Source organism: Apium graveolens, chromosome 3 (assembly GCF_009905375.1).
Source record: "Apium graveolens cultivar Ventura chromosome 3, ASM990537v1, whole genome shotgun sequence".
NCBI lineage: Eukaryota > Viridiplantae > Streptophyta > Magnoliopsida > Apiales > Apiaceae > Apium > Apium graveolens.
The window spans coordinates 150,631,053-150,640,666 of NC_133649.1; the positions used below are offsets into that span (position 1 = coordinate 150,631,053).

Genomic DNA, 9,614 nt, shown 5'->3' on the forward strand with positions numbered 1-9,614 from the left:
AGGTTGCTATCGCTGGAAGTTGCTCACGAACTGAGCTGATTGACTAGAAATTGCGCACTAAACAGTCTCATGGGCACCAGCACAAAGCTCACAGATACTAGTGATTTGATTAACTCCATAATTAGCCAAAGTTTCCACCTTCATTGTCAAAGCCTTAAGTTAGGCAGCGATAGTAGTTGTTGTGTCCAACTCCAGAATTCTTGCTACTTTCCCCTGAGTCAGTCTCTAGGAAGGATTCTGGTACTCATTAGCAGCCATCAGTTCAATAAGTTCATAGGCTTCATCGTAGCTCTTAGCCCACAAGGATTCTCTTGATGCTGCATCAAGAATGGGCCTAGAAGTAGGACCCAATCCATTGTAGAAATAGTTAATAATCATCTAATCAGGCATATCATGGTGTGGGCACTTCCTTAGCATCTCCTTATATCGATCCCAAGCCTCACACAGAGATTCTCCAGTTTGCTGCGCGGACTGGGTAAGAGCATTCATGATTGCTGCAGTCTTCGCCATGGGGAAGAATTTAGTGAGAAACTTTTGAGCAAGATCTTCCCAAGTTGTGATAGACCCTGCTAGTAGAGAGTGTAACCAGCACTTAGCTTTGTCCCTCAGAGAGAATGGGAGAAGTCGTAGCTTGTCAGCATCTTCAGTCACGTCATTGAATTTGAAAGTGTCGCAGATCTCGATAAAATCCCTGATGTGCATATTGGGGTCTTCAGTAGGAGAACCCCCAAAATGAAGTGAGTTCTGTATCATCTGGATCGTGCTTGACTTGATCTCAAAAGTGTTAGCCCTGATGGCTGGTCTGATGATGCTAGACTGAATGTCATTAAACTTAGGCTTAGAATAGTCCATCAAAGCCTTCAGATTTTATGCTTGATCACCTATAGCTACTACAATTAGCTCTTCAACTTTCTATTCTTCTTCTACCTTCTTTTCTTCCTCAAAAACTTCCCTACGAACTACCACAAGTTCTTCCCCAGCTTTATCCAGTGTTCTCTTACGAGTACGTGAACGCGTATGCATACACCTTCGCTAGAGTACCCGAAACCAGACAAGGAACAAATAAGTAATAATATCTGAGTCAATGAACTTTAACGACCACTGATGGAAAGCACATAAACTATAAATTAACACTGCAGTCCCCGACAGCGACTCCAAAAACTTGTTAGTCGCTAAACACGCGTTAATAATACACGCAAGTATACGAATTCGCAAGTAGTATAGAATCTTTTCTAGTTCGTTCCCATAGAGACTGTATTGGTTAACTATCTAATTTATGCACCTAAGTAACAATGTATGGTTATTATCCAATGCTAAGACGATAACAAATTGAAATTGTTTATAACTAAGAATTACGCTAACAATTATAACTACGAGAATAAGATTGACTGAATTGATATATATTACAAACATGGGATTCTAACTTCATTAAATACTTCATTCAATAGCCTTATTATTCTTAACCTTAGTATGCAATGGTGATGACACTAATCTGATAACATGAAACTGATAAATGCCAACTTTTGTTGCACGAGTACCATTCTACCAGACATCCACAAAAGAGAAAGAAGCTAAATAGGCACCAATTATATTGAGACCCTATATGTCTATAGAATTTGACAACATAATGGTTTAAGCACAAGTTATCTATCTTGATTACATAAGGCAAGTAAGATGGTTAAAATTACCTACGAATCATGCATAACAAATACATGAACCTATGCTAGCATGGCAAGTTCTAAATCCTAAAATTCACTTTCGCTTCATTAAGAATGAACACGCTATCTTATAAGTTCGCGACGCTCATAAGACGAATACGCACAACCAATACTAGGATATCATACAATCACCACATACTAAGGCATCAAACAATTTAACTAAAGGAATCCATAAATAAATCCGCTAGAACCCCACGATAATGATTATCCCATAATCGGACTCATCATCAACGTGGGTTCCGATGAAAACATGATATAACAAACGTAGTCTTTATATGAATAAATAAAACCAAGTACAAACAAGAGTATAGGTTCATCAAAACAAGAAATAAGCATCCAAATTACAACTCAAAACAAAGATTCACAAGAATACACTAGCTCGTCTTCGCCTTTGTTGAATTGTGCTAAAGGTCTCTTGCCGTCTTCTCCTTGCGCTCTGGTCCGTCTCTGACTTGTTTTTGCTTATTAAAAATGACCTAATATCAATATATATAGCAGCCCTCAATAATATGGAAGCTTCCATTTTAGAATCGTAATAGAAACAGGATTCTGAAATTCAGCATCGGCGCGGCCGCGCGCTATCACAGCGCGGGCGCGCTGCATTTCTGGAACCCCAGCGCGGCCACGCCGTCCTTCTGGGAAAACTCAGATTTCTTCTTAAAACTTGCTGCTTCGAGCCGGCTTTCCACGAGCTTTTATTCAAACACCACCTAGACACCAAATTAGCAACAAAACAATGTTAATTCACCTGATTACCTGAATAGTGCCTGAAATGCAAAAACACTAGAAAACACATTAAAACACATAACAACTTGAGTACAAATACACCAATTCAAAGCTTATTAGAGCATAATAAAGTGTCATAAATGCCACTCAACAAACTTCAACTTGAGCAAACTCTAGTTTAGGCATGTCTCTTACCAACTCATTTTTGACCAAGGTGTTAATTGCCTTGAAATTCAAGTGAGACATCTTTTTATGCCAGAGCTTTCTTTGTTCTTCTAATGCCTTGGTGTAGAAGCAACAAACACCATTCTTATTTGTTGAGTCAAAATCTGCAACAAAAGGCTTCCTTTCCTTGCTCCTTTCAGAGCAACTTCACTAGTTTTCTAGCTGATAAAAGTGCATTCTTCTTTGTTGAATAAAACTTCAAAGCCTTTGTCTGCAAATTGGCTAACACTGAGAAGATTCACTTCAAGACCAGCTACCAGTGCTACATCATCAATGACAACATTTTCAGAAACAATATTGTCATATCCCATTGTGAATCTTTTATTGTTGTCTCCAAAGGTCACCAAAGGGCCAGCCTTCTCCTCAAATTGTGATAGCAGGGCTTTATCACTCGTCATATGCCTGGAACATCAATTGTCTATGATCCAGATGACTTTCTTCACTTTTCCCTGCACGTAATGAGTTTTAAGTGTGTTTAGCAACCCAAGAAGTGTTGGGTAAAGTCTTCTTGTTAACTGATTTAGCAGAAGTAGAATGAGTAGTTTTAGATAAAATAGAGTTCATTGACTGTTGAGCATTTTCCCTTTCTGTTGTAGATCCAATTCTTGTTTCCTTGAATTCTACTCTAAGTTTGTGGCAACTCTTCATTACTTTCAAGTTGCAAGGAATGCAGTCAAACTTTTCACTGAATGAATAAGGATCATTTGCATTTGCTTCATTGTATTTGCAAGCTCCCTCAGTTGGCTTGCTAAGTGCCTTTTTACAAAGATGAGTTAGGTGATTCACAGAGCCACATTTTTCACATTTCTTTCTTGGAGCATCTGCAACATAAGAAAAATTGTTGCTTTTGTTTATCCCTATTTTTCCATTTCTATTTTTCTTTTTCTTTCTTGCATCTTCAGTTTTGGTTTCTTTAACAGGTGTCTTGGGACTTTGTTTGTCCATGAGCTTCTCTTCAGTATTGGAAGACTGGGTTGATTCTTCAGCTTTCTTCTCTTTGTCCTCATCAACAATTTCTTGCTTGATAATCAATTCTTCTTCACTGAAGTTGACTTCACATACTTTAAATATAGGTGCATTAACCTCTTTTAAAAAGGTTGGAGCATCTCCAGTTTTCTTTGTTTTCCCTTTGTCACCTACAGTCTTCTTTTTGTCATTCAAAGCATCATAGTCAAGGCCAATAGCAATGTTTGCACATGGCTTGTTTTTCTCATGTTACTTTCCAACAAGTTCAGATGCATTTCTGAAAGATTTCAGCTTTACTTCATTCTTTTTCAGCTACTCCCTTAGCACTGCTTCAATTTCATTTGCACACTTGAGCTTGTTCTTTAGATATGCATTTTCTTGTCTTAAAGCTTCAAGCTCCACTATCAACAATTTAGTTCCTTGTTTTTTATTCTCAAGCTTCTCATTCATTTTTGTCAATCTGCTCACTTCTTCATTTGCAGCCACCATTCTTGTATGAATGTGAAACATCTTTGTGCTCATCTTTTCAACAGTTTCCTTATATTTATTCATATTTAAATCAATGGTGATAAGAGTTGGTACCTGCGATTTAGATGAGGATGATTCTCCTTTGTTAGGTCCCAATGTGTTTGTAGAAGGGGGGGTTGAATACAAACAGTACCAAATAATCGAATTAAATGCGGAATAAAAAATGTGAAACAAAATTCAAGTTAAATAAAAATATTATTAAACTTGAAAGGTGTTACAACAACTGTATCAATTACAAGGTATTAATCTCAAATCAATTATCACAAATCTAGAATAAATTCGACATGAACTTTTTCTATTTTTGCAATAATTAGAATCAAATGCTAAACGCGATTTGAGATTAAGTTCTAGGGATTTTGATCCGCTAGATTGTTACACAAGAACAAGATAAATAATTCTAGTGGTTTGGATTTAACATTAACAAACTAGAATTTTGATCTTGATGTAAGCAGAGAAGAAAATAAAATGTTTAAAGGCGGCTGCTTTTTTTCTTTGTTCTTGTATTTTTTTCAGTCTGTTGGATGGATGATTGAGTTGAATGACTCTCTGCTTCTTTTTAATCAACAACCGAATAGAATTGAATTGGCATGACAATCCTATAGCTGGCAAGACTTTCGGTAGGACAATGGATTGAACTAGCAAGACAATCTGAATGAACTAGCATGACAATCAGAATGAACTAGCAAGACAATCCTTCTCCTAGTGTAACTTTCGGTGAGACTATTGAAAATGGCCTAGCATGACAATTGGTATGACAATCCTGATTGTCATGCTAGTTCATTTTCAATTGTCTTGCTGATTTAATGCAGATTTTAATCCAATTTAAACTTCTGAAAATTCCTAAAATTAATTCAGAATTAATTAATCAATTAATTCAATTAATAAATAAATTATTCTTCGCAGATATAATTTATTTTCTTAATTAAATTAGATGACTTAATTAATTAATAGAGAATTAATTCTAGTCTTCAACAGCACCCATCCTTCTGCAGATCTTCTGAAAATCACTGAAAATTATGAATCAATTCCACCACTTCAATGTTGACACTCGATGTACTGTCTGGTTCATGAGTGACTAACTTCCATGACGTTTCTTCATGTCTTGACTTTGACACTTTAATTTTCTTCAGATTAAATCCTTGTAATTAAAGATACTCTGACGAGATCTCTGTCACTTGATTAAATCCACGATCTTGATTTATATCACTGAGGCATGATCAACTTCTTGAACTTCTTCCAGTGAATTAACTCCTCAAGTCTGTAGATGAACCTTGTTCTGAATCCTTTGACAGATATTACTTTGCGAGATCTCTTTGACGGTCGATCCACTATTTACTTATTACATTCTTATTTGAGTTGAGTTGAATCCTCGAATATACAAATAGGCTATGACATATGACTTACAATCTCCCCCTATTTGTTTGTTAGACAATAACACACAAATACCTAGAGGATAACTCAACTAACAAATAAGAAAAAGATATAAACATACATGCAAAGTAAATAGCAGAAAAGTTCTGGACTAGATTTAACATTTTCCAGATTCCAAGTAGATGTTCCTCTAGACTGAACATATCTTCAAGTAGTTCCATCTTCATTTGTACAACCATATTTCCTGTTGAGAAGCCCATATCTCTTGCTTCTCCCCCTATGAGAATCAACTGATTAAAGAAGATCACCTTCGTTTTACCACCTCTCCCGTACAATAGGATCCGCAGATAAAAACCAATGGTACTCCCCTAACAGCTTCTTCCCTTACTAGGAAATCACCTTGTGTTTACCACCTCTCCCGTACAATAGGATCCGTAGTTAGAAACAACAATGGTGTGGTGTAGTGTACATTTTTAGGATCTTTTTCTTCCTCCCTGCTATTTCTCCCCCTTAGTTGAGGAATCCTCCAAACTATTACTTAAGCTTTTATCTCCCCCTTAAAGAAGGAATGTATGCCATCGTCTGAAGGAGTTCTCATATTTTACTTGGTTGGAAAAGAAATAACAAGTAGTTGCTCTTTCTTCCTCACTGTGAGTGTGTGATTCTGTTTAGTGTACCTCACATGTGTTTCACTCTTCTCTCCACTCGTGTTTACACTCATTCTCACAAGTGTATCACTCTTCTCTCATAGCTCCATAATCCAGCTGTACCTGCAAGGAAAATCACCTTAGCCATCCTTAAGGAGGTCACAGGTGGTGCAATGGGAGTTCACAAATCCCCATCCTTGTTAAACTCGTCAGATAAATCTGAGTCATAATCTACAAGTTGCTAGTTTCCCTTTTAGGGTTCCAGATTTGAATTCTGGGAAGGTAAACAATGATCCAACGAATTTAGCATAAAGATCAAAGTTCCCTTCTAATGTCTGTGAAGATATTTCCTTGTGACTTATCAGGTAATATCTGAATCATTGTCAACAAGTTGCCGATCTGCGCCTATGTCAGATCCACTATCCGCAGATGCATCCAGGGGATTTAAGCCTGGGGAGGTAGACACTGACCACTGACATATGGCTTTTGGATCAGTATCCTCTCCTAACACCTGTAAAGGCAATTGGTCCACTAACGAACCTTGAACAATCGAATCTGACCTTAAAATGGTCGAAACTCTTGTTTCCGTCAACTCATCCTTTGTGTGTGTAACCTCTTTTTGTGCATCAAGAATTGTTTATGTTTGAAGTGGTGACACTACATCGGATGCCTTGGCCGACAGGCAAAATTCAATAGACGCACCCTGTTGAGAGAATGAATCTAGTAACTGTTTTTGTGCCTTTTCAGCCATTACATCTTTTTGAGAAGATGTATGGGGGCTAGCAGTTGTCTCGGTTTAAATACTACTCATCTATGTAGGAGACAGAGCTACTGGGTTGACTACAGAACCTTCCTTATGTGGTGCACTAGGCACTATCTCCCTCACGCTCATTCATACTACATTTAGTGGTAAGAGAGTGTTGGTTGGTTCTGTTTTTGTGTTTATCTTTACAGTCTGGGATAGACGTTGTGGGTTTTCAACCTCATGACTGTCAATGAAAGAAAGTCATTGGAGACTGAACCTGTAACACAGAATATATGGTAATAGAGAGATAATGATTTACAATAGTGATTTCAAAAGATTTTACATGAAATAAGAAATCACTAATGTAGAAAGAAGTTTAATTTTTGTTTTTCAATATGAATGAGTTTTTGATAAAACATTGATCACTTAGGGTAAAGTCTAAGTAATTCTCATTCATGTCAAAAGCTTACAAATATCTGCAACATAATGTTAACAAGATATCATTGACCGATACTTGTCAAGTACTTTAGATACTAATTGTTATGTTGCATAAACAATATACCACTGCACATATAAAACAATATGATTGTGCCTAGTGATAAGATAGTTATAAATATGACGACTCTACTTATTCATATAAAACTGTAACTGCAGTTAGAGTGCCATACCATGTCCTTGACGATTGCTTGAGCAGTATACTAGTTCATACCAACCTGAAGTGAGATTGTGAAGAAGAAATTGCATAGTCCAATAGATCTGCAGCTGCAAAGTCCATGAACTGTGGTGCATTGACTTCCTCTTTTGACTTACCAACCAGGAGTACACTTGTACACATCTTACTAGAGTACAATTCCAAGTGTAATGTGCAGCAGGTGTCTGATATGTCGTAATATTCTCAAGTCTCGTCACTGGTGCTATATGTTAGATACTTCTTCCTGATAATAACCTAGCACAATATACAAAATTTCACTGATAACATATCTAGCTTGCAAACAGCCATATCCCTCAGATAAACCTTTGCTGTTATCTCCAAAGGTAACCATGGGGCCAGCTTTCTCAACCACATTTGATAGTAGGGCTCTATCTCCGGTCATATGTCTTGATGATCCACTGTCAAGAATCCACACTACCGGTTATACTTGTTTAATGCCCTGCACTACAAATGGATTAGACCTTCTTCGGAACCCAAACTTGGTTGGGCCCGGCATACTTGTAGAACTGTCCTTTGTCAGGCAAAACAACATTTTTAATTTTAATTGTCTCAACTTTCTCAATGACTGGACATTTGACCTTGTAAACAGCCTTAACAAATTTCTGTTTAAGCTTAGGCACAAATGTCTCCTTTCTAGCCTTAGAAGGACTGGCAGTCTTAGACCTATCATGCTTCTTGTTATTCACATGCTGACGAGGAGTAGTCTTATCATTAGACACATGCTTACCATTAAAATAAGCATACATCATATTAAAAGCACAAGACATACAATTAGCAACACCACATGCTTTATGAGAGTGATTAACAGCAGGCAATTTATGCATGGTAGACATGGCATTATTGTTATCCAACTCATGTGTGTCTGAGTTAGTCTCAGTTGCTTTCACAACTTTGACTGGAACTTTCGACTCACTTGACTTGGAAACAACCTTCTCATTAGCAAGATCTTCAGCACGTATTTCTTCTTGAATAACAGAAGAGGTCGCATCAAATGGTTCAACAATTGATGCTTTATAGAGGGGTTCATCAACACCCTTAAGCACATGTGGTACTTCCCTCCCTTTAGCACAGACATGAGAAGGGGAGTTTATGCCTAATTCTCCAATAGCAGCATTGTAATCATAACCTATTCCAGATGTTTGATTAACAACTTGCTTACTGTAGAACTCTTTAGCCTTCGAACAAGAATTGAAGTAGGCTCTAACCTTAGTCTCAAGACCGGTGATCTTGTCTTTGAGAATAGTTTCGAGTTTTCTATAACAGTCAACTCTATTCTCTAGAAAAGATACCTGTTCTTTTAATTTGTCTTGATTAATATGCACAAGTCTTAATTCATTGACCTCTTTCTCAAGGTCTGTGATCTTTAAACTTAACAGTTCATTATCACGACGTGCACAATCTAAGTTACCTCTTAGATGATAAACCATTTCAGCATCAGAAAGTTTTACCTCTATTCTTGACGATGAAGCTTTTCCATCAATAGCCATAAGAGCAAGATTTCCTTCTTCTTCATCTTCACTGTCAGTATCATCCCAGCTTCTTCCCTTTGCCAGATAAGCCCTTTCAGAGTTCTTTCTTACTTGCTTTGGCTTCCTACATTCTGTGGCAAAGTGTCCCAACTCATTGCAGTTATAGCATCTAATGGTGCTTCGATCAACCATCCCTGTTTTGTACCCACCACTGCTGGTGTTAAAGGATGAAGATCCACCTTTCTGGAATTTGTTGTAGTTGGACTTGTACTTAAGCTTGGGATTCCTCCTGAATCTGACATGGGAGAATCTCTTGACAATTTGGGCCATTGATTCATCTTCCAATTGCTCCAGCTCTTCCAAGGAATAAAAATCATCACTTGATTGATTTGTAGTAGGATGATCATATTCTGCTACTAACTCATTTTCCTCACCCTTGGAAAACTGTACCATTCTTTCTAACTGTTGAGATTGTTGTTGTTGTTGACCTTCAGCTACAAGTGCAGT

At 37.3% G+C, this 9,614-nt stretch overlaps 1 non-coding gene across 1 annotated transcript; it reads left to right on the forward strand.

The window, feature by feature from the left end:
• The first annotated feature begins 388 nt into the window (after positions 1-388).
• On the forward strand, positions 389-495 carry LOC141715457 (small nucleolar RNA R71). Its single transcript, XR_012572220.1, has one exon. It is a non-coding gene; the product is annotated as a small nucleolar RNA R71 (small nucleolar RNA).
• The last annotated feature ends 9,119 nt before the right edge of the window (positions 496-9,614 follow it).